The sequence below is a fragment of the Ambystoma mexicanum genome, chromosome 5p (genome assembly GCF_040938575.1).
Source record: "Ambystoma mexicanum isolate Mex_15411 chromosome 5p, UKY_AmexF1_1, whole genome shotgun sequence".
NCBI lineage: Eukaryota > Metazoa > Chordata > Amphibia > Caudata > Ambystomatidae > Ambystoma > Ambystoma mexicanum.
The window spans coordinates 1,328,298,850-1,328,326,383 of record NC_090930.1 but is presented as its reverse complement, the minus strand read 5'-3'; positions in this window follow the sequence as shown (position 1 = coordinate 1,328,326,383).

Genomic DNA, 27,534 nt, shown 5'->3' with positions numbered 1-27,534 from the left:
GTTAGGTGAACTACGGGCCGAGGTGCATGCAGCCCACTCAGAGACAAATGCCTTAAGGTGCGAACGGGTAGTCAACAGGGACAAAACAGACGATTTGGCAAGACAGCTCCTACAGACCCAAGCTGGTCTAGCACCCCTACCAGGTGGAGTTTCACAGGGGCAGCCTACCGTGGCACCTGTAGCTACACCCATTCAGGTACTGCTTCCAGGCAACATCCCTTTAGCACCCCCAGAACGCTTCTCTGGGGATCCCAAGAAATTTGGAGCGTTCATGAATCAATGCCGGCTACACTTCATATGCAAACCAGACACCTTTCTGAAAGACCAAGCTAAAGCAGCTTTTGTCATCTCATATTTAGGAGGGCACGCGGCGGACTGGTCTGTCCCGTTAGTGCTTAGGGATGACCTTTTACTGAGAAATTACCCAGATTTTCAACGTGAACTGGAAAAACTATTTGCCCATCGGACTCAAGGTCAGGCCCTGGATGATGAGCTACTCTCTCTGCGACAGGGTGGTCAGGATCTTATCTCATATGTTGCCACATTCAATCGCTTAATAGCCGAATCAGGTTGGCCAGATGAGAAACAAATAATGTTATTTTATCGAGGACTGAGAGAAGAATTAAAAGATGTCTTGGCGCAAGTAGTTCATTCTCCCAAATATTGCAGTGAATACATCGACCTAACTATGCAACTAGACCACCGGTTACAGGATCGCAAGGCTGACCAAACCAGATCAGAGCATAGACCAGTGTATGTCCGACCAAAGGAAGCATCCCATCGACAGGCCTCAGAAATACACTCAGAGCTCATGCAATTGGGTGTTCTCCGGGGACCACTCACCAAGGCGGAGAGAGAACGGAGGCGTCAGGAAAAACTTTGCTTACATTGCGGCCAATCTGGTCACTTCCACCGGAACTGCAGGATTAAACCCCCACGGAAGTCAATGGGGGTACTAGATAACACAGGGGAAGACACAGGTGCGTTAGCGAAAAATGCCAACGCCCGGCAGATGTAGAGGTCGGTCTGTCGAGCCAGGAACGGAGCACTCAGATCTCACATTTCAGTAGTCCTGTGGTTTTGTTAGACCCTTCACAGCCCACCTGAATGCATGCCCTCAAAGCTTTCAAAGACAGTGGTGCTATTGGGAACTACCTGGACATAAACACTGCAAATACCGAGGGATTAGCATTCCACCATAAGGACAATGCAGAAAGTGTGACATCTGTGGATGGCACACAACTCCTTTTGGGACCAGTAACACAGTGTACTTCCACCATCACCTTAATCTGCCAAGATGGCCACAGAGAAAGTATTAGATTCGACCTTATCGCTGCACCCCAATTCCAGCTGATTCTTGGGATACCGTGGCAAGAGACGCGCAACCCACGATAGATTGGCGATCTCAAACCTTACTCTTTTCCACGGAATGCGCCTCTTGTTAAGACATCAAAGGGATCAAAGGAAGCCCATTGTTAGCTTCACAGGAAAAGATAGCAGGTTTAGGCTTGGTGGGCACTTTACCAGAGGAATACCAAGTGTTTCAGGATGTTTTCGTGAAGGAGCAAGCTAATACACTACCACCACATCGAGTTTACGACTGCCAGACCGACCTGCAACCAGGGGCACAAGTACCATGCAGCCGCATTCATGCATTAACAGAGGAAGAAAACACTCATCTACAGACCAACTTGGATCAATACCTAGCCAGTGGCTTCATTAGACCATCTAAGTGACCAGCCGCCTCCCCTCTCTTCTTCATACCGAAGAAAGAGGGGGACTTAAGAAGGTGTATTGATTACCGGGCCCTAAATCAAGTCACCACAAAAAATAAGTACCCGTTACCTCTGATACCAGTACTCATAGACCAGGTGAGACAGGCGAAGATTTTCTCCAAGCTAGACTTACGCGGCGCATATCACCTGGTACGCATGAAACAAGGGGACGAGTGGAAGACTGCCTTCCATACCCGCTATGGCTTGTACGAATACCAGGTCATGCCTTTTGAGCTTTGCAATGCCCCGGCTGCATTCCAGCATTTTATGAATTATGTGTTACGGGAACTCTTCGATGTCTGCCCAGTCATCTACATCGATGACATTCTGATATACTCCACCACTCCCCAAGAGCACGTAACCCACGTGCGAGCTGTATTCCGCAAACTGTGTGAAAACCAACTGTACGCAAAGCTAGAAAAATGCTCCTTCCACGTCACCGAGGTGGAGTTTCTGGGATATGTACTGACACCGCAGGGGATCAAGATGCCCAATAGAAAAGTGGAGGCAATCCTCACTTGGTCCTCACACACGTCTGTAAAGGGAGTACAGAGTTTCCTAGGGTTTGCAAACTTTTATCGGCGCTTCATACCAGGATTCTCACATATTGTACATCCAATAACATCCTTGCTGCGCAAACACCGAAAGTTCGAATGGACACCAGCGGCGGAAGAAGCTTTCTGAGCTCTCAAGCAAAAATGCACCTCAGCCCCAATTCTACAACACCCACAGCCCAATTTACTGTACATTGTGGAAACGGACGCTTCAAGCATTGCCACGGGGGCCGTATTGTCTCAACAAAATCCTGAAACCGGATGCCTTCACCCCATTGCCTTTTGGTCAAGGAAATTTTCCCCAGCAGAATTAAACTATGCAATTTCTGAGAAAGAACTCCTAGCAATGAAAAGCGCACTGTGTGAATGGGGACTAGGAGCAAAACACACCATCACAATAATAACAGATCATCGGAACTTGCAATACTTACGCTCAGCAAAAACTCAGTCTTCTAGGCAGCTCCGTTGGGCCCTATCCTTAATGGAATACGACTTTGTAATCACCTACCGCCCCAGAGTTAAGAACGGGAAAGCGGATGCGTTATCCCGCATTGGTACAGGAAAGGAAATCTACAATGCCCCTAACCCGGTGGAGATCATACCCAGCCAAAATATTCTCGGCCTCTGCATCGGCCCATCTCCGTTAAATACTCTGCAGGAAACAATAAAAGAAAATATGTCTGAAGAAGACCTACTGGCTTGGAACACGAAGGGAGATCAGTTCACCATTCAAGACAAACTACCATACTATCAAAAATTCCTTTATGTTCCAACTAAGGATCTGCAACAAGCAATCATATCAGACTACCACAACTCGCTGTTAGAAGCCCATCCGGGTATAGCCAAAACCATGAAGAAAGTAAGCAAATCTTATTGGTGGCCAACTTAGCGAGAAGATATTGCCACCTACATATGCACCTGTGAGTTGTGTGCACAATACAAAACATCCAGGCAAAAACCAGACGGCCTCCTTCAGCCAATCACCATTCCGCCAGCACCCTGGCACACAGTATCAATGGACTTCGTCACTGATCTACCTCCTAACTCAGGTTATAATACCATCCTCGTAGTGGACCTCTTCTCCAAAATGGCCCATTTCATAGCTCTAAAAGGTATTCCCTCAGCTCAGACCCTGGCGCAGGTTTTTCTAGTCCGAATCGTCAAGTTACATGGATTCCCTACCATAATCGTTTCTGACAGAGGCAGCCAATGTGTATCTCGTTTTTGGAAAAAATGTTGTGCCCTGGCAAGAGTAGAAGTCCATCTGTCTTCTAGTCACCACCCTCAAATGGACAGCCAAACCGAGCGCATGAACCAGACCATGGAACAGTATTTTCGCTGTCTATTACACCAAACAAGCCAAAGCTGGACAGAAATTCTATGGATGGCAGAGTATGCCTACAACAACTCAACACATTCATCAACCCAAGCAACACCCTTCTTTACTATATATGGTCGAAACCCCAGAGCGTCGGTCTACGATCCGCCAGAAAAGATTGAAATGCCCGCAGTAAAGAATCTACATGCCAGCATCATGAAAGCAGCCAGAGAAGCCAGGAGGAACCTATGGCAAGCCAAAGAAACACAGAAAAGAAACGCTGATCGCCATTAACGAAAAGCCCCAGATTATCAAGTGGGAGACTGTCAAGTTGGGAAGCACGAGAGGGCTGCGTACCTGGTTTCTTGGTCTTTGATCTTGCCAAGGTCGCCAGTCTGTATCCAGTCGAAAGACGAGCTTGTGGCACGAGAGACCAGCCTCTCCGCCACCCAAAAACTGACACTGGGTGGAGGATGGGCCGATTCCCAATGTCACGGAAGGCACTCTCCTGATTAACGTGACGAAGGGACTATGCAAGCACAGGCAGGAGAGGCTACGGTCTTGTTGCAGATCACGGGCAAGGATGGAGTCCGATGGAATAAAGTCCAAAGTACGTGAACTGAAGCGGAGGTCAAAGATTCCGGCGTGGCAGATATATTCTTGGTCCACAGGAACGGATGAAGAGGGTAAGGCCGGACAGGAAAGGAAGGAACCAAGGCTGAGCAGGAGACCTAACTGAAGGAGCCCGAAAGGTTACTCTAGGGCAGCAATCGCTGGGGACCTTGGTCAATGTATGCTGGCAGACCCAGGGAGGTCCAGGTAAAAGTATGCCGGCAGGTCCTGAGTTTATTCTGGTAAGTTGCTGGCAGAGCCTGGGGAACCCAAGTATGGTAAGCTGGCAGGCCCAGGGAGAACCCCGGTAAGGAATGCTGGCAGGCCCAGGGAAAACCCAGGTAGGGTAAGCTGGCAGGCCCAGGGAGAACCCAGGTAAGGTAAGCTGGCTGGCCCAGGGAGAACCCCGGTAAGGAATGCTGGCAGGCCCAGGGAGAACCCAGGTAAGGTAAGCTGGCAGGCCCAGGGAGAACCCAGGTAAGGTAAGCTGGCAGGGCCAGGGAGGAACTCAGGTAAGGAATACTGCAGGCCCAGGGAGGAATTTAGGTAAGGTATGCTGCAGACCCAGGGAGGAACTCAGGTAAGATATGCTGCAGGCCCAGGGAGGAATTCAGGTAAGATATGCTGCAGGCCCAGGGAGGAATTCAGGAGGTAGCAGGCAGCCCAGAGCGGGCTCAGGTGAGTGGCAGGCAGCCCAGGTTGGAAAGCTTGCAGAACGAAGCAAACCGCGTTGAGACGCGGCTTGCCTCGATCTGCGGCTCCTTTTATGGGTCGCCGGCGCCCGTGAGGCTTGGAACGCAAGCCGCTTCACCTCCGGGCGCCAGCGTACCCAAAGCGAGTCCTGGAAGGTAAGCCCTTCCTAGGGCTCGAGCCCAGTCCACGGCGCATGCGCGGAACCGAGACAGAGGTCTTCCGCGCATGCGCAGTAGCCCTCCGGCCCCGACACCCAACGCTCTCCCTCTGGCGAGCCCCCAGGGGCGGAAGCGCGGGTAGACTCGCCAGGAGGTGAAGGGAAGAGCGGGCGCGGCGGACCCCGGTCTCCAATGTGGCGTGACAGAGACTCGGTCTGGCTGGCAACTTGACACATTGTTTTAAAGGGTCCCAAGAAATTATACAATAGAAAAAGTAATTAATCCAGCAGCCATGAGACTGGCGTTACCTCAACATATGCCTATACATCCCGTATTTCATGTGTCACTATTGAAACCAGCACACCCAGGGACCCGAACTTCCACACCTCCCGCACCCATACAAGTGGGTGAAGAAGCACCAGAATATGAAGTAATGAACATATTAGATTCCAAACAAGTAGGAAAGACCCTGTATTATTTGATTGACTGAGTGTGACATTTACTCAAAAACACTAATTACTTATGGTTTTGTAACACAGATGAGAGAAAATCCGCACAAGAATGGTTCTGACAAGACCATGGTTCTGAAGTTAAAGATGGGATGGGTTGAGATAGGGATAAGACAATGCAAATATACTATGGGTCACTGTTCTTCCTATTGATACTTACAGTCCCTTGTGATTAAAATTGGACCTTCAGGGTTCTGGTCATTGGATCGGGCCAGGTCTACCGGCAGCAGGGCACCTCTGGTGGGATTGGATCAGCAGTGCGGTTCTGGTCAATTTTGACAGCACCTCAGATTGGATTTGGATGGGCCCTTCTGGTCACTGGACAAAGTAGATACCAGGATGCAAGTTTCAGTAGGCAAGCCTTAATGGTACCAAGCCAACCTTAATCAGAATTAAATCCCCTCAAGTTTGGGTGTTTGAAATTGGATCTAGCTAGAAAGAGTTCAGCAATGCTAAAGTCTGGATTCTGCAAGGAAATCTGGAGTCAGCTGCAAGGTGAAGAGTTCTGGATAGAATGAAGAAGTCAGGAACAAAGGGCTGCACAGGAATCTGGATGTGTTCAGGAAGCAGACTCCTATGTGTGGTAAAGTTCCTATATGTATCCTACCAAGTGACATCCCAAAGTTTATGATGTGGGCAGAATTTCAAAACACACCCCCACGGTTGTGAGTGGCCACAGGCACTTTCCTTGTTCTGGTTGGCAGTCAGAAAAGAGCTGTCATCTTTATGATGGGATTTAGGAACTCCCACGTTGATTTTGACCAAAATGTAACTTTTGCACAAATGTACATTTCTAAAATGATGTCCCCTAATAACATCGGACACATATATTGTATATTTGATTGGTTATGTTCACATTCAATCCCCAGCTCTGTGAGAGCTCTCTTTGTCATTCATTGTATAGAATTTTATCAATTTTTATCATGACAGTCCGAACTAATAATTTCTAATTCAGTACATATCTGAGCGATTATCACTGGATTTTGTATATACAATCTTAGACTGGCAACATTAATAGTTTTGCTCCAATTAGGGTTTTTCCTGTAACTGTGGTTCCTTAATGTCTGCAAAGCAAAAGCCTAAAATTAGGTTAGCATCTACCAATTTTTAGATTTATCCTCCTTCAGGTTGCACAGTTAAAGAGTTTAAAGATCAAAAGTTCCAGCAGTTTTTTCTTTTCCTTTGTAACTCCCCTTCACAGGCAACAGCTGTCACTGTCCTTTGATCAGGGAAGTGTGTCCTCTTCCTGGAGAGGGAAGCTCCCCTGCAGAGATCAGTAGAGATCAGTAGAGAGCTTGCCATTGTTCTTGGCTCGAAAGTCTGATGAGTCCATTATGCTCCTGGTTGTCAATATGCGGGAACCATTAAGGCTTCCTGTAGCAAGGGAGTGTCAATTGGAAGTGTCAATCGTTCCCAGCCTAGCACTGTCAGGTCAGAATTAAACCTTTAAACTGGGTTTGACATCTAATTTTCTTATGCAGCTTTCAGTCAGTGAAGCCCAGCTTTCTCAGAGCCACCTGGAGAATCTGTGATTTCAGCACACTTTTCATTTCAATAGCTCACTGGGAAAATGACTGAAATTAGTGCCAAAACAGCACTTTGAAGGTTGCAATGGATTAGGAAAACTGTATTTTAAAGGCATTTTCAGATTTTGCCCTTCTGTGGCCTTGCTTCATGTGACAGGAGACAGCACCCACTGACATTCAGCGAGTCCTGTTCTTACACCAACTTTGACTGTGTGGCAGGGTGTGCAGCCTTTTTGTGATTTGTGAACCATGTGCAGTTTTGCAGATTTGGCGTGCACAAGGTTTAGCACATGAATTTTTGGATGGTTCCTTTCCCCCTTGGCATGGGTAAAAATATCCCCCCCCAACTTCAGTGTGACGTTCAGTCGTGGGGGAGTCGAGCATGTGGGATTATTTTGTTTTCTTCTGTCCATGTGAAGAAATCTGGTTGCTTCTCCCGTCAGCGATGGATGTGACACAATCTCCTCGCTGGTTCTGGTTGGAAGTGTGGAGCGACACTCCATAACTCTTGGGTTTTTTCCTCCCGGTCCCCGGGGAGGTCCTCCTTGGTGATTAGGTGGATTTATTCCCAGTACTAAAAACAGAACATAGCACAGTTATGGAAATGTTCCCCACTACTGTTCCAAGGGGGACTTCAGCAGTGGGACAGATGAATGCATTTAATGACAATTGACAATATTCCCCACAGATATTCAGTGATACTTTAATAATTTTTCAGATGTCTGGATTTTCCCCCTCTGGGTTTCTGGTAGGCTCTTCTATTTGCCACAAAGTATGCCTGGGACAACTCTTTAGCTGGTTTATGTGGACCCACTTGTCTTCCCCTTCTGTCAAATTTCCCTTGGGGATGCAGATTCTGTAGGCGACTTGTGAGATTCTGTCCACAATTTCAAAAGGACCACGCCAACTTGGGATAAATGTGCGCTCTTTGGCTTGGTTCCTTTGGAAATTGTACAAGTAGACCCTGTCTCTTACTTGATATTCCTTTTTAGTTGTCTTAAGGTCATAGTGCGTCTTCATACTGTCTGCAGATCTTTCTATATTCCGCTGAGCATACGCAAAAGCATGTTGAATGTGTTTTCTCAGATTCTCAACATACTCATGAGTTGTGGAGGCATTATTCAAGCTCTGCTCTTGAGTTCTGTAGAGCAGATGCTGGGGTAGCACCATCCTTCGTCCAGTCATCAGCTCAAAGGGAGATATTTTTGTTTTGCAGAAGAAGGGGTAGATCTGATGGCCATCGGGACAAGGGGTAATCGAATATCCCAATTTGGCCCAGAGTCTGCCACAAAGTTTTTTAATATGCTCACAATGGTTTTATTGTACCTCTCAACTCCACCACTAGAGGTCTGCGGTATGCAATGTGTAATTTCCTTTTTACCCCAAGTATCTCCCACATCTTTGTCATCACTTCGCTGGTGAAGTGACTACCTTGGTCTGACTCAATCCTTTGGGGTAGTCCAAAATGTGAGAAGATGTGATTGATCATCAGGGCAGCTGCTGTTTCTGCCTTGCAATTTGGGGCCGGTAGATATTCCACCCACTTAGTAAACAAGCATGTTACGGTTAACATGTACTTGTTCCCCCTAGAGCAGCAAATCACGGGCCCAATGAAATCGACTTGCAAATCTGACCAAGGCAGTGTCTTCCACCTCTTTTGGAGGGGAGCGCCGTGTGTGAGTGATGTTGGCTGAAAGTATGCACACACAAGATACCCCTTCAAGTATTGGTCGAGTTCCTGCCCCATATGTGGCCAGTATGCAACCTTTCGCAAGATTTCTAATGTCCTATGAAACCCCCATTGACCGGCTGTGGCCGCATTATGGGCGTGACTAAGCATCAGGCTTCGGAATGGGGTAGGGACCACCCACTGGTCATGACCAAGATGGATCTCCTCACCAACGAACCGTCTTGGCTTCGGAACATTTTTGGACATTTCATCAACACTCTGAGGTCCTCTTTGCCAATGCAATCAGTATCCGTCAGGGGAAAGTTCTCGGGGTCCTCAATGTGTTGATAAAACTTACCAATTATTGGATCCCCTTTTTGAGCCATAATCAAATCAGCATCTGGGGTCTCCTTACTCCACTGGGCTGTTGAGAGTTCATTGTGAGAATTTGTCTGGGACCTAGTGATAGCAGTCACGTGGATTTCCCCCAACAGGGACTCGATCTCAAGTAGATCCCCTTGGATGGCTCTGGTTTTGGCCAGCTGGTCAGCTAAGTCATTTCCAGTTTTGTCTGGTCCCTCTACTTTAGAATTACCCTTGATCTTTTTCCAGTAGATGGTCATCCCACTAGAGGTGACCAGATCATCAATATTCTGTATTAGTTTTCCATGTTTTAGTGGTTTATTGTTAGCAGATAGCATGCCTCTGGGTTTCCAATTAACCAGGTGCTCCACGAACCCGTTCCGGACATAATCTGAATCAGTGATTATGACTAGTTCGTGGAGTTGGTGTTGAGCATCAGCGAGGATGGCTTGATGCACTGCCACTTGACTACTACGGGGACCGATTTTGTACCCAGCGGAGGGTTCTGGGGCATCATTCACCCAGGCATTCCCCACGCCGGCCACAAATTATTTTTCCCCGTTGTTGTCAACATGGTAAGAGCATCCATCCACATAGACAGTGGGCATTCCCTCACACTTCTCTTCTTCATTGACTTTGTGTGGGGAATTGAGGTATGCCTCCATGTTGTCCTTGATTTTAAGACTTTTGTCCTCGAGACAGTTTTCACTGGCACAATCATGCAAGTCAGCCAGACCTTGCGCGAAGGCACTCTTCTTGTTTTGGCCATATCTGACCTCCACAGGAAAGCATTGCATTGACAGAAGCCAGGAAGTAATTTGGGAATTACTCACATTTCCAGCCCAGATTCTGTCACTTTGAACAGCAGGAAACAGTTGCATTAGGCTTTCAAAGAAATCCTTCCGTGCAACTTGCAAGGACAATTGAGTCACAAAACCCTGTCCCCTCCACAATGCACAATCACAATGTCTGGACATTTAAAGTGAGCCACACTCTCGCAGAATGAAAGCAAATCTTGCCCAGTTTAAGACACAAACTGCATGCCAGAAAACATCCACTTCTGCCAATAAAATATTTCCAAGGATGCCATAATTATCAGCATACACAACCAATGCCTGAATTGAAGAGTCCCCCAGAATCCACATAGTATTCCTTCTCAAACACATAGCCATAGCCATTGCCACTTATCTCACAACTCCTGCAAATAAAACTTCTACTACCCTCTCCTCCTGTACAACCCACCCAGCAAACCTGTTTGGCTACTCCCACAGTCCCCTTTCCATGCCATGCCATCCTGAAAAGACCCGTATGTGGTACATGCCATCCATGGACTACTGCAGTGTCCGCGGACCGCGTAGCACAGGGGAAGCCCTTCTAACCTTTCCACTTTCATGTTCTCAACACTCACTCATTAGCTGCTTTCAAAGAGTCACACATCCATCCAGCAATCACATCCAAAACCTCTACACCTAAGCATGTCATCTCAATTCAACTCTTCAGATCTACACTTGAACTCTCAGAGTACATATCTCCTGTTAATGAAAGGCATCTGTATTAAAAAGTACTATACAGCTGTCCAATATTTCAGTTTTCAGATTCAACAAGATTTGCAGCTAACAGAACTTAGTACAGGTATGCTTATATTTTAAAAAGAATTCTTCACCTTTTTCACAAATCTATATATAAAGGGTTCCTTCTACTTATCCTTCAATAAGCTTCTCTATAAGTATATTCTTTTTTAACGACTCTAACAAATGCCATATGTTCCAGCATTCATCACCTGCTCACCTGAAGCAGCAAACAATTTCAATGCTCTGCACTTCAAACTGTTCCTATTTACAATCCTTGTGATGAAAGTTAAAGAATGCGTATGTGCCAATATAGCCACACTGTGCTACTGTTTCATAAAAAAAGGGAAAAGCACCTAAAATACACCTGTCGACCATTTTAATATGTTGGCAGCACATGCATACATCCCAACATCACCCATTCCAATGTATTGGTGCTTCTGAAGTCTTTCTTTTTACCTTTGCATTCTGTCACTTCCAATTCCACTCCTCCCATAATAAAACACAAACTACAAGTCCAAGAATGCAAAGAAAAAAACATGACTAACTCCAAGATTCGAAACTGTGACATATACATCAAATAAACATATGAAATGCTGTGCTTTTCAAAATATTTTTGGGAAGAATTTTTAAGAAAGTAAAAAAATGCACATCTGCATTTACAGGAGCGCTGTGTCATTTTTTCAAAAAAGAAAGTAAAAGCAGATAAAATAGATGTGTATGCCATGTGTAATTGGCACTCCAGGTGTGCCAGTTTGATATATTGACAGTACATGTATACTTCCTAACATAAACAATTTCAATATTCAGCTGGTTATGCAGTCCTACTTATTTCTCTACATTCTGTGACTTGTACTCCAACTTTCACAATGGTAAACATGGAACTACAAGTCCCATAATGCAAACAAAAAATCTAGGACTACATACAGATTAGAATGCATCATGTTGGCAAGTATGCATATATTAAACTTCTACACACCAACTGCCACTTAAAAGTTTACTACAAATGTTTCCATCAACTTTTCTTCTCTTTTACAAAACGTTACATAGCTTCTACAAATGCACATATGTATTTCTTCACTTTCATGAAAATGCTCCTAAAAGCAACCATTTTTAACAGAATAGGACAAAATTACCAAAAATAAATTATGGACCGACCAAAAGATCTAAAACACATACCACAAAAAGTTTGAACTACCAAAAGTTCGAACTTTTTGTGATATGTGTTTTGGTGTGGAGTTGGTAAAAAAAAGAAACACAAAGGCTGCAGGGCTGTGGGGTGTCCCCCACAACACCCCACCCACTATACTACACCGTATAGTGAGCAGGGGTTGTCGGGGACACCCCGCAGCTCAATTGAGCAAAAGAAAAAAAGAAGAAAATAAAAGAAAAGTTGGGGGCTACAGGGGTGTTCCCTGCAACACCCTGCTCACTATACTATACAGTATAGTGGGCAGGGGTTGCGGATGACACCCCTGCAGCTCGCCCGAACAATGTAAAAAAAAGAAAAGAGAAGGACCCTGCAGCGCCGGTTCACGATCATGGAAGTGAAAGGGAACCGGTGCTGCAGGGACACAGTGCATCTGAACGAAAGGTAAGTAGGGGTATGGGGGTGTGGTGGGGGTGTGTTGGGGCTGTGAGTGAGGGTGTGTGTGAGGGTGTGTGTTTGAATCTGTGTGATTGTCATTGGATGTCCACATGGGAAATGTACGAACATTTGTGTGATGCGTACATTTCCCATTTACGTCGCTGAACATTCCGCAACAGTAAAATCACACAGATTCTTTTTAACCATCCTCCAATTTTATTAACTTTTTCCCCACCACTCCTCCTTCCATTCTAAATATGAACCTTGTTGACTAAAAGTACTTTGTCAATACCACATATCCCCACTAACTTTCTTATAAAATTAGAGGAAAGAAGCACAGCACTGAAACCAACCGAAAACAAATAGAATCCCATCCGACAAAGTAAGTACATTAATGTACCAGGTATATGCATGTAGTTATAGCATCACAGTTCCACTATATATATATGACACATTTACCCAACACCATCACAACTCTGTACACTCTTATTTTTACAACATTCCCAACCACACCTCATATACCACCTCACAATCAAACAGTTCTTTATTCATCTCTGCAATCACACCCACACACCCATGCACCATACATGCATAGACATTGCACAACTTTCCAACGCAACCTTTCTCTTTTCCCAACAGACACAACCAAATGCCTACTAAATAACAACTCTGTAGAAAAGAAAGAAAAAGTAGAGCAGATAAGACTAAAGTACACCATATAGTCGCCCACCTCTAAAACAATGTATAGAAAACATTTTAAATCAAAAGAGCTAGGAACCCCACTAAACTAAACTAAACTAGCCACACCTTCATAAAGTAACGCCCCCTTGCAAAAACAAAAAGTAAAAAATGATGTACAAGGAAAAGCAGACCTACTAACAAACCCAATCCTCTATCTACCAGTGTTAATGTATTGACGGTAAAGCAATCCAAAAAAATGATGTTACAAAACATTTTCCACCATAGAGTTCTTCACAATCTTAATATGATATTATATGGCATTTATAAGGCGCCTGTACACTAGTGTTTCAAACATCTTAAAAGTCACGATCTATCCTTAAAAACTACTGCAGGAAACTAATCCTGCAAGCTCTAATTGACAGCGCTTTTCTACTGAAGATAAAATTGTTTATATTGATTTTAAACAGATGAAACCACTGACTAAATTAATCAATTAATTACATCAAGACTTCTAAACATGTGCAGTGTCAATATAGAAACCTTTTTAAACTTCTGTGACCGTGAATGGATTAACACAAGCAGCACAGAATCATACTTCAATGAAGAAACATATAAACGAGAACAACAAAAAACATTTGCCATAGACACTAATGGTCCCGGGTATGAAAGGGGGGAACAAACCATTATTAAATAGAAACCATTATAGAAAAAAAGTCACAAAAAAATTTGAACCAAATGCTCCTTTCACCCAAGCAAACCATCCAGTGTACAAATGGACACGCAGCTCAATGTGTTATGTATGCCAACAATCCTTTAAATCTTTACAACAATTCCCCAATCACTATGTGAATCTAAAAGACAAAAGTAAAATAAAAACTTTACAAACCATAGACTCCTGTCCAATATGCAATCACACTGGTTTGCAAAGACATTCATTAACCTGTATTTTAGGAACTGCTTGCAAAAGCACTTTCAACCACATCAAAATGTTAGCGACACACCATTCTACTGTATGGAATCTTGTGCATCGACTATACTATGCAAAAAGTCCTGCTCTAGAACTGCAAAATTTAAGTAACATTCTCCTACTAGAAGAGCCAAAGAACTCCTTCAAGAAATAGAGCACATTAAACGTTAATACTTTGGAACAGAATGTGACTTCGAGAATTCTGTGCCTTCTGAAAACATTACCAAAAACTTCATAAACACTGACACCCTAATAAACACATTAAAAAAAGAAATAGCTAAGTTTCAAAACACATCTGCTCAAATACCAGACCAAATGTGTCTGTTGCTGCAGAACATTTTATAAAAAAGAGTACAAAAATAGTAGATTTAGCTTACAAAATAGAAGACGATGAAGAATCCCAATGGTTACAATTAGCTTCATATTTAACAGCAGAAGGTAAATACAACATAACAAACCCCTCAACAGTGTGCATGTACTGCAACACAAAGCTTGACAATAACCAAATGCCTTCATGTACTAGCACTAATAACTTAGGAATATTCCCACTTCCAAAAGTTCTCCAACAGCTTAAATTGTTTTGAATTAATCGTAAACAGAGAGCGCACAGAGGAATTAGCCAAGCAGCTGCTCCAGACACAAGACGGGCAGGCACCTCTTCCTGGTACTGTGCCGACAGTGGCACCATCGGCACCCACACTAGTGCAAGTGGTCTTACCTGGGACGATCCCACTGGCCCCACAAGTACGCTTTTCATGTGACTCCACTAAGTTTGCTGTGTTCATGAACCAGTGTCGTCTACACTTCCTCTGTAGACCAGGAGCATTCCCAAATGATCAGTCGAGAGTCATTTTTGTCTTGTCGTATCTCGGGTGCTGCGTGGCTGACTGGTGAATCAACAAAAATCAGCCAAATTACCTCCATCTGAGCTACTAAAGGGCATCTGTGGCAAAGTAGTATATTTGCCATTGGACCTAAAAGAAAATGTTCAAACTCTAGGACAACAATTAAAAAATAGTCCATAGGCGCCTCTCTGCGAGAACGAACATGCCCCATTGACCTGTTCTTTGGGAAAGTACCCACTCGAGAGTCTGCAGCCACAATTTATCTCACTGTACCTTTCACAGATGGGAAATATCCATTTGCATATCAGTCTTTGTCCCGCCCACATGGGCAGTCCAGCACTGAAATGCTATGGCAATTCCCTTCTGAACAAGAGTACCAACAGCAACCCCATACACGTGTTTCAGCCTTGTTGGGCCTCATCAGTGAGGTGGAGCTGTGACCTTCCCAAAGAACAGGTAATGGGCCGTGTTCGTTCTTGCTATGTCTAGGGACTATTTTTTTTTATTGTTTAAGGGACTTAGGTTTAGTCACCCTAAGTTTCTTAGGGCCATCCAGACGTGGACCCCTTGCTCACTGTGCTCAGAGAGGCACAGCTCCACCTCACTGATTAGTCCCAACAATGCTGAAACACGTGTATGGGGTTGCTGTTCGTACTCTTGTTCAGAAGGGAATTGCCATAGCATTTCGGTGCTGGACTGGCTATATGGGCGGGACAAGGACTTATATGCAAATGGAAATTTCCCTTCTGTGAAAAGTACAGTGAGCTAAAGTGTGGCTGCGGACTCTTGACTGGGTACCTTCCCAAATAACAGGTCATTTAGCCGTGTTCGTTCTCAAAGAGGGGCACCTATGGGCTTTTTTGTCTAGGACTACAATGGCCAATAGATCACTCTTTAATTATACTAGATAATGGTGTGCCAACAAAAGACAAAAAAGAAATTGGCAAAACTAGTCACTTAAACAAAGTTAGACAAGCACTACAATATCTAAAAGAAAACAATGAATACTACAAAGATATAAACATAGAGGAAAACTTAAAAGAAACCACTCACATTATTCAAGAGTCACCAGAAACTGGCCAAATTGAACGTGTAGATCTTGTTACAGCAGCCAGCATTTTAGACCAGTATACCATTCACCCATTGAAATCCAAAGACACAATTGATGTTGCATTAGAAACAAATCAACATCAAGCAAAAGGATCCCCAATGAGCATATGGGAAAAAAGTGCACAAGCAAGTTCCTTTGCTCTACTTTTTCCTACAGGAAAAGGAGGAAGATATGATGAAAGGTCTACACATATTAGTGCATTAGAATATCGTTCTTTACAAATGTATTCTGAAGACCCCAGATTCAGGAAAAAATGTCAAATACATTTTCCACCTTCTCTTCAAAAGTGACCTAGTAACTCTATGTTATGGAGTTGCACACACATTAAAAACAGGATCTAACTCTTTAAACATATCCACTACCCAACTGCTTCAAAAAATGAAAGACAAAGATGAAGTGTTGCAGTCAAGTATCACAAATCTGTTGGCAAACATGCTTGGTACAAAAGAATACTTGTTCTGATGTCACACTGATGTACATTGTATCCTAAGGAACCTAGGCCCACCCACATGGTTTGTTACTTTGAGTTGTGCAGAGTACTCATGGGATGACTTGCACAACTTCCTATGCACTGCAAACCAAAATAAAGATGGAATAGACATAAAATCACCAGGAGAACTTTGTTCTCTTGACCCTGTAAATGTATCAAGGTACTTTCACCATCGCTTCATAGCCATGCTGCATTTTATCTGCAATGAAACGACCCCTTCACTCAGAAACTGCAGCACTTTTTTGGGAGAAAGTAATGTCAATCCATAGGAGCACCACACATCCACATGCTTTTGTGGATACTTTTGTGGATAAAAGATACTCCAAAATGTGGCCATGATTGTGACGCCACTGTTTTACAGTTTATTGAAAAATATATTACTGCAACATCCCTTCAGAAACCACAGAAAGTGACCTGCATACACAAGTGTTACACTTCCAAAAACATAAATGTGGCAAATACTGCCGACGTAGATATAAAAACAAAGGGAAATACAATACCAAATGTCGCTTTGGCTTCCTGAGACCAGTGTGCATAGCTTGATGTCTTCTGTTTGACACAGTCTAAAAGGCACATCCCCTTAAAATACATACAACAACAAAAGGGACGAAACATCCAAGTACATCAATGATAACAATACAATAATTGCCTTCTTGTGGAATGCAAACACAGACATACAATACATTGCAGACAATTCCACTGAAGTTGCAAGATATCTCACATCTTATCTATCTCACCAAAGCTGAAAGAAACAAGGCTAAATGACCTCTGGGATGACATATCATCTGACAAAACACTATCACAGAAATTGTACAGCTTCGGTACAGAAATGCTCTTCTATAGAGAATGCAGGTCTATGAAGCTGCAGACTGTTTAACAGGTACAGACATGTTTGGCAAATCTGAGCACATTGTCTGGCTGAACCTTGCACCAGCCTCATCCTAAAAAAGAGTACTAAAATCCTACCAAGAGATAGAAAACATAGCCACAAACAATCCCAGCCAGGACATTTGAAGAAAACCGATTTACTTGACACATACTACCTAAGCAGAAGTTCTACTTTGGAAAACATGTGTCTCTACGAATTTGCCCAAAACTACATCTACCAAAGCAATGTCACACCAAATGAGACAACTGGCAAATATTCAGTTTTAACTTGTAAAGGAAGCCTAGTAAAATGAACTAAAGCCAGTCTAATTAATCATGTAACGTTTAAAATTCCACAACATAGAGAACTGTATTACATGGCCCTACTCCAACATTTTAAACCTTGGGGCAAAGAAAAAGAATGATTAGGTGACTATGACTCATTTGAAGCTGCATTGAATGCAAATTAAAGCAGTATAACAAACGACAATTTCAAACAATACAAAAAAATGTTGGACAAAAACGCCAACAAGAGGAAGAAATTGAACTCCAACTACACAAAGACACTCCTGAGGGCAGTCAACCTTCCCTATCAGGAAGCCAAGGCCCACTTGGGGAACCACTCATTCTAAATGAAGCAGAAATAGCCATGATTGAGGTAGAAAATACCATGTATCAATATAAACTATCTGAGGAAAACTTGTCAGTTCTGGAATTTCAGCTAAATGAAGACTTAACCATTTATCTAGAAGTCACTCAAGAAATTGAGCATGGTTGTAAAAATGAAATTAAAACTTGTAACTGTAGAAATTATAAACCTCTGCTGCTGTATGTAAGTGATGACACTGGTTCTGGGAAAACATTTTTAATTCAATTAATCAGCTAATTTCTACAAAACTTAACAAACAACAACCCTTCAGCTGTAGTAACAACCCTAACAAGTTTAGCTGCTTAAAACATAGATGGTGTCACTTTATACCGACTACTCCTCCTCCCAGTAGAACACCAAAATAAATTAGAATATTACAAATTGTCAGCAGAAGCTGCAACTGAGGTACACAGAATTCTAAAACAAATGAAAGTGCTCCTGATAGATGAAGTAAGCATGGTGTCCAATCTCATGTTGGCTTTAATTCATCTCAGAATGCAAGAAGTCCTAAAAACCAACTACGAGGAACTGTTACAGTTAATGCCAGTGAAAGGGCAATCTATTTTCAAAACATTAAGACAAAAAGAATTCCATAATTCTCTCGGCAGCATTGGAAATGTAAATCTCTGGCAACATTTTTACTACAGAGAACTAACTCAAAACATGTGCCAGTCTACAGACCTCACATAAGCTAACATGTTAAAAAGCATTAGAACTGGGCTGCTTACTAAAGATGCAAAATCCATCTTAAATAGTAGACTAATCCATGAGCTATATGGGCGATTCACATCGGATCCTGGTGTCAGGGATCAATTAACTCAACAACATCTAAAATCTATGTCCTTAATGCCAACCCTTGCAAGCTGTAGTCACTTCAATGAAACAATGTTGAAAAAAAGAAATGCAACCTATACTGCATATCAGTTCCAAAAACAATCGAGAAGTGCACGCATTACACTTCCTATGTGTCAACAAGAAACAGCACAACTAAATAGCTTAGATAAATATATCTCCAACACAGCTGGATTGGAGAGAATATTAAATTTGTGTCTGGACTGCAGAGTAATTCTAAAATGGAACCTTGATATAGAGCAAGGCTAAGTCAATGAAGAAAATGGTACCGTTTTTGGTTTCAAGACATATACGCATGACAACAACAGTTAGTTTTTCAAGATCAACTTTGACAAACTTGAAGAGGTTAAGCAAATTGGCCGAACAATAGGACATTTCCTTCTTTTCAAAGACATGTTCATACACTGAGAGCAATTTTGCCTGTCACTTGCATATGCTGTCACTATTCACAAATCACAAGGTCTAACCCTAGATCAAGCATTGATTGACATTGGCAGCACAGTTTTTAAAGAAAGTATGAGTTACGTAGCACTTTCACATCTGTGTACACTCAATGGTCTTTTCCTAGTTAACTTTTATGCAAACAAAGTCAATGCTGACATTCCTTGTATCCTGGAATACAACAGGCTACAGGTATTATACATCCCCATCTAAATATGTACCTTGTACCTAAAAAAAGAAACTTTTTAAAAGACAAATAATAGAAACAGACCCTATAGAAGACTTACCAACAATACCACTAAAAAAACAACAGGCAACTCCTGCATCAAACAATACAACCACAAAACTAGTGCAAAGTCAAGTTCACATCCATCGGAAAATAAAGACACAAATGTCTCTTCTCCACAAACATCTGCAAGCTCATCTAATGATCCACAAACACAACTCTCTGGTCCAGTTACATTCACAAACACAACTGGAGTAGATTGCTATGCTAATGTGACAGTGAATCTTCTATTTTAATTGCCACCTATTGTTCACACCTTTTACTTAAACGGATCAGATCGGTTGTGTTTGCAAATGCTCATCCTTCACAGAAATGCCACAACTAATCCCGACAACATACACAGTGTCTTAGGTATAAGGCAAGAATTGGACTACTGTGCAGGAATCATATAATGTACCATATACACACAAGAAGATCCACAAGAATCCCTAATGTACTTACTACAAGAACTGGAAACCAAAAACATCCCTTTAAATGAAATCTTCCAGATTTCATGCATGTGGAAGCATACATGCACTCTCTGCATTCATATTTCACAAGACCACATCCCTAATGAATGATTTCTATATGAATCCATTCCAAACTGTGAATCCATTCCATTTCACCAGCTTCTGCATGTATGCCCTTTTTGCAATTCAGACAATCGTTCCACCATACAGACAATATGTCATACTAATGCTTCTAAGGTACAATGCAGATGGTACCAAAAATAACTGTAAGCTTACAGGCTTCATACACGGTCAAGTGTTTCTTGTAAAGAAAACAATCACAACAGTAGGTATAAAATACCACGCTGATGCAGCAACTACTTCAGGGCACTACACTGCATATGTGAAAAGAAAAGTTGTTGGTTTGAATGAAACAATACCTCTGTTACTCCAAAACATAGGTTACCAGCAAATTTAACAAATGCCTACTTAATATTCCTTCAACCCACATTTAGTCACTTAACTATAGCACAATTAACCATCAGGTATCTAATTACATCCATAATACGGCAAGAACACTCTGCAAAGGCAATATAGTTAGAATACACCAACAGGTATGTAACTACTTCAGAAACACTCTTCATTGCAGAGCACTTCAAATACGCTATCTGAATTGTTATGACAAAACATCTTCTAACCTCTAATGTAGTTAAAATTCACCAAGAGGTATCTAACTATTTCAAGCATTCCCGTAATTACAACATACTTCAAACAAACATAATATCACCCTTATACTCACGTGACTGTAATTGTTTTCTTTATCTAGTACAGATTTATTTTTCCAATGACCCAATGATTATGTAATGTGAAAACAGCAGTGTGTCGTACACTAATGTTGTAGCAAACATAGTACTTAAAATGTATTGTTTATGAATGTCTAAAAAGAAAATGTATATTCAAAACTGTATACCACTACAGCTTTTGAACTATCATGCTTAACCAATTGTACTGTTTTTTTTCCACAGAAGAGAAACCACAGATGGCAGCTGCATGATGCTGCAACACTAAGTAGCAATCTTAAGCAACTACATATTCTGTGAGCACTATCCTCAATTGTACTACATTCATTAGTACTGTATATAATCCAATTACATAATGCCTCCATATTAAAAACATGTTTGTATTTCAACTACATTACATACAAATATGGTCCATATAGTCCTACTATTGTATTCTGGCCATACTCCTATTACATTAGCTATCATTACAATACACATACTACTAAGGTGGTGATTTTACCCAGTGCACATATTCTGGGGGGAATGACCACAACACAATTTACTGTATAACAAAGTATGTATCATAAACTCACCCCCCTTGCAATCGAAATGAATATCCGTGGACACCAAAATTGACCGCCGCGGGCCTGGCTGCATTTCCAAACCCTTTTTTCACTAATAAAACAGCTCTACATTACCATCATACCACTTCCCTACCACTTCTATGCCCTCTTCCAGGCATCATATAACACCAAATGTCTTTTCAAAGCCGCCCATCCACTGCGATGTCTGTGAACTAATGTCATGTTCGCGGACAGTTACGACACCTTTTCAACCTACAGAAACAACCCCATATCATTTTTTCCACTCCCCCACCCTTCCCAGCCTTTCTTTCCAACACCAAATGACCCAAAATGTGTGTTTCCACACTTTTTGCCCACTGCGCTGTCCGCGATCTGTTGCGACTGTCCGCGGATCTGACATGGCAGGCGCTTTTCACCATCCAATCAGCAGGTGCATCCGATGTCCGTGGACCTCACATCGGCCCCTGGGCCAATCAGAGGTCCGTCCCCAGACCAAACAGGGAAGTGAGTCCACAGACCGAGCCCAGATATCAATAATTTTTCTTTGCCTACTTTTTGCTCCTTTTAAAAAAAAACACTGGACGGATTTACAGCAAATTTACAAAAGCATGCCTTTCGGACCAAGCCGCCGCTCCTGCCACAAATTTCGTGAAAATCCGTCCAGCGGTTTGGGCTGTAGACATGAGCAACATTTTCTTTCCATTGTGTCTATGGGAAAAACCACACATTTTGGGATCCTCTTTAACTTTTCCTCCCCTTGACAAAACCTCGCCAATCTTTGCAGGATTGATTTGGCGGGCTCATATACTTTTTTTGCAAAGTTTTGTGAGGATTCTTTCAGGGGGAGTGAAGTTATAAGCCGCCCAAAAAGGGCCTTTCCAAACAGTTGTGCAGCTTAACAATAACTACAGGCCGCTACTGCAGGCCCTGTAATATATATATATTTCTATATTACACGGCCCGCGGTAGCGGCTGTGTAGTTATGGTTAAGTTGCTAAACTCATAGGAAGAGCACTTTTTCGTCGGCTCATGCCTTCGCTCCCCATGGACAAATCTGCACCAAACTTTGCAAACAATTTATATGGGCGGCTTTGAATTTTTCTCCATGTTTGTTGAGGTGTAGGGGGGGCAAAGTTAAAGGGGGGTCCCACATTTTTGCACACGGCTACAGGCCGAACGGCTGACAGATTTTTGGCAAATTTGCAGCAGGAGCGGGGGCTTGGGTCAGAAAGCGTGCTTTTGTGTGTTTGGTGGAAATCCGACCAGTACTTTTTTGGGAAATTACTGAAATGTACATCCCAAAAAATATGTGATATATGGGTCCACTGTGCGGACCCATTTACCTGTTCGCTCCGCGGTATGCTGTGATGTTGGCGAACATTGGACGTGGCTGGTGGTTGTCTGGAGGGAAGCGTGCTCTGCGTCAACGTTTTTGGGAAATGCCACCATGGTGTATCGGAGGACAGTGCGGCAGCGGAAGGGTGTGGGAAATGGACCATACGGAATGGGGGGGAGTGAAAAGTGGGTTATGTGAAATATGTGTGTAGGTGGAAGAAGACAGAGGAGTGCCTGTACTTTTGGTGCGTACTGAGTGAACTGGCAGGTACCTACGCAGGCAAATACTTTGTGTGGTGATTGGAGGTAGGTGGCACAACAGCCCCATACATTGTGCCGCCACTTGTTTGTGCCCACCAATTTCTGATGCAGATGGAATGCGGTAGTTGGCCACATGGTGGTATGCATAGGTTGAGGAACTTGTGTTGGGTTAGTGGAAGGATTACAATATTGACTGCATGGAGTAAGGACGTATACCGTAGGCATGGAATGAAGAGTGTAGGCCTTTAACATACAAAACGCAGTAACGCAGCAATTGTGGGTGTACATCCAGTGCAGGGTGGTGTTTGCATTGTGCAGTGTGTGGAGATTGATTGCAGTAGGCTAGTGTTGCAAACCGATTGTGGGTACTTTGGCGGTGGCACTATAGTTTAGGAATGGAAGTGGGGACGGGCATAGTATGTGATGGAAAGTGCACAGGGGTGAAGGAGAGAGTATTTATTTTGTAAAAGTGGTGCAATTTGTTGCTGTGTAGCTAAATGCTAGTGCGCAGGTTGGGTAGTGGTGTTGGTTGTAGTGCTGTGTATGTGGATAAGTGAAGTTGATTACATGGTCAAATGGATGGTGCAATTATGCAGCAGTGATAGTGTTGAATGTGTACATTGTTGGGTGCATGGCCGTAGGCCATATACTACAGAGGCTAGGACTGAAGGACACACACAGCACTAATGCATTTCGTAATGTGCAGCAGTTACAAGCTGGTGAATGGATGTTGCCATTACGTAAAAGTGAGACTGGTCAAGACCTAGACTGTTGGGTGCATGGCCGAAGGCCGTAGTCCATGCACTCAAGAGGCTAGGACTTTAGGACAGTCAAGGTACTAATGCGTCTTGGAATTTGCAGTACGTAGAGGGTGGTGACCTGTAAAAATAAAGGGTGTGGAGCACATTGGAAATGCAATAGAGCAAAACAAGTGAGCTGCCATGTCTGCATGTTTGGTTTTGCTGGTGAAGACACTGTTACAACATGGTAAAGTATTTGATCTGTGCTTGGAGATGGTGATGTGAAAAGTGATGTAGTGTGGAAACTGCGTGCTGGGTTTGGATACTGTTATGGCAGTGGCACCACAGTTTAAGAATGGAAGTGGGGACGTCTATAGTATGTGAATGAAAGTGCACAGGAGTGCAGGAGAGAGTGTTTTCTTTCTACATTATGGTAAGTGGTGCTATTTGCTGCTGTATAGGTACATGGCGGTGGGCAGGTTGGGTAGTAGTGCTGGTGGTAGTGCTGTGTATGTGGATAGGTGACGTTGGTCACTTGGTCGAATGGATGGTGCAATTATGTAGCACTGATAGTGTTGAAGGTGTACACTGTTGGGTGCTTGGCTGAAAGCCGTAGGCCATGATCTGAAGAGGCTAGGACTTTAGGACACACACGGTAGTAAGGTATTTCAGATTCAGCAGCAGGCAAAGGGTTGTGACCTGTAAAGAATGGGTGTGGGGCACATTTCAGACACAATCGATCAGGACAAGTGAGCTGCCATGACTGCTTGAGTGGTTTTTCTGGTGAGGACACTGTTACAACATGGTAAAGTTTTTGATGTGTACTTGGAGATGGTGCTGTGAAAAGTGATGCAGTGTATCCACTGGGTGCTGGGTTTGCATAATGTCACTATGGAGTTGCGGTGCCTGCGTTGAAGGTGTAGCCTATTGGGTGTATGGCCGAAGGTGGTAGGTTGCAGGCCATGGATTGAAGAACCTAGGACTTGGGGACACCCACGCCACTAATGCAATGTTGACTGTGCATCTGGTAGACGGTGATGACCTGCAAAGAATGGTTGTGCAATACATTGCAGGTGACATCGAGCAGTACAAATGAGCTGGCAGGTGTGTATATTGGGTTCTGCAGGTGTGGTGGATGGTAGAATATGGTGAAGTTTTGTATGTGTGATTGGACATGGTGCAATGAAAAGTCATGCATTGTGCCCACTTGATGCAGTGTGTGCATATTGGCAGTATGGCACAGGGTATGGTTGAAGTGCATCTTATATGGATTCTTTACTATGATGTGTGCAGAATTGTTTAGGTAGGGGAAATGTGTTAATGTTTTGGTTAGGTTGCTAGTGAAACAATACTTTCTGCATTGTAGTGGGTAGGGCTGATGGAGGCTATGGTATGTTTGTGAATGGTGTAATTACAACCTGTTTTCATCAATGATTGCCTTATGGAGTGAGGGAGTTGGGTTGAAGTGCCGCCATGTATGTTACTTTTGTGTAGTATGTTAGCTGCCTACATGATCGTATGCATGCATTCATAGTGTTGTGTGTGCGCAAGGGTGGAGTGTTGTGTGCATGGGAAAATGTGTGTTGGGTGCATCGGCAGAATGTTGTCGATGCAGAAATAGGGCATTCTGTAGGAAAAGTTTCTGGTGGAGGGACTTTGGAAGCAAAAGTAACGTGTTCTCAGACTGTTAAAGGGGACATATGGAGTTGTGTATAGAAATTAAAGTGTGCAATGTGTATGTGATTGGTGCAGGCGTTTTACAAAATGTGATGGTTGTAAATAGGCGGCAGTAAGGAACTGTTGGAGAAATCGAGTGCAAAGGGAAGAATTATTGCATGTGATTAACTGGGGCGTGGCCCTGGCTGTAGCTGGGAACGTGCACATGGCACAACATTGCTTTATGAGCATGGCGCCTTTGCAAATGGAAATGTGGGGATTCTCCAATGAGGATTGAAGGGTGAGGTTTAACAGAAGGGGCGGTGACATATTTACCAAAGGTAGATGTATTGAGGTTGGCTGACATGGAGAGACGGCGAGTGCTTATAGTCGGCGATAGCTTTGTGCACGATCTGTACAGGTATGCCATGGAAAGAGGCTTTGATATTGATTTTCAGTTGGAAGGAGTGCAGGCTTTTTGGGACAGTTTATGAGTGGGGTTTCAGCTGCATGGATCTTCTTTGCAAATATGTGGCTTCTGTTGGTATTGTGGATCTGGTGGTCGTGCATTTTGGAGGACTACATTTGGGCCACATGTCGTGCTTATGTTTGCTCATTTATTTAAAGAGGTTGGTGAGAGCTGTGTTGCAGATATGTCCTACTGCAAAGGTGATTTTCTCATTGATGACACCAAGAGGAAAATGGGAGCATGCCGGTGTCAGTTGTCCACAGCTAGAGGTTAAGAGACGTTGGATAAACAGAAGCATTTGCGACTTTATGTCCAGTTTTGGGATGTTGTGCACGGACTATGACAGCATTAATAACCAGCGGGAGTTCCAGTGGTTCCAGGGACATGGCATTTTTTTAACTTCCATTGGCAATGCTGTTGTGTTTGCCACTGTGCACAAAGCTTTGCAGACAATCCGGTAGAAATGTAAGATAACGGTTAATCTTCAGTGGAGAAAAATGTGAGGAGTAGAAGGAAATAGACATTGAGCAAAAGACAGAAGAACAAGAAAAAAAATGTTATGAATGCATGTATGTAATAAAAATAAAAAAAAGGTTAAAAAAAGTGTTTGTGGGGACTCCTCCTCATGTGATCTAGAAAGAATTAAGGAGCACGAAGAGCGTGAAGAGAACAGAGCGCCAGACCTCGGCGGGAAGATGACCAAGGCAGTCAGCCCTGGCCCTCCTCCTGAGAAGGAGCTTCATAAGTGACAGGGCCCACCTGACAGAGGCACAGCTAGTAGAGCGTAATACCAAGGCTGAGGACAGCTTCCTGGGTGCTCTTGCTGGCTAAGTGTATCTCATTCCATGACACCTTGGATGCAGTGAAGTTAACTGCATCATTAGACAGCACAACAGTTAGTATGGACCCCAGCCTTGCTCTGGACCATACCCAACCCCCCCACATTGTTATTGTGCTGGTGTCAAAATAAACACCCACTGAAACCTTACAGCGTCCTGTCATCCTTCTAGGCCACTATAGTGGTTTTACACACCATCCTAAAGACACAATCCCACCCCTTAATGTCATCCCCGACCCCTAACACCCTCTCAACCCCCCCTTCTAGTGTATAGCATGGTAATGCAGCGCAATCTGCGGTACTGTGAGGATTCCACTTGGCACATCCAGTTGTTTTTAGGATGGCAGCTATAGCATTGCCACTGAGGAGGCAAAACAATTGGGCAATGTGCTTACTGGTTGTGGTGTGTACACAAAGACTGTGAGAGAAGGTTTGTACACATAAATGTAGGAGGCTATGGTGAAAGTGTGCAAGGTTAGGGGCATGCATTATGTTTGTATGCATGGACTGAACACACTTGCGTAACGTTGCTACTGTACATTCCCTGCTGCTTTTGTGGGATAAATGTTCCGACATTTGTAGTACATGCATTACAATGGAAGACCATATTGTGAAGTGTATAAAGTATGTGGCAGCCATGATGTTGTAATGCATGCAGTGTGTGCATTATATCATATGATGTTCTATGGTACTTTCTGCCATTTGTATTGCGCATACATACAAGTGTGTGAAGGAGCGCCGAGGAAAGGGGACGCAGAACGGAGGCCATATAGAGATATTGATTCCTCTAGGCCAGCTGACATCGACCGTACACAGGTGAATGGGAAGGGGGAGGGCAAAGTGCAGTATATGGGAACAATAAGACACAGAAATACATGCACCTACGGCCGGTGCTGGCAAGTGGAGGGATAAGTGTTGACAT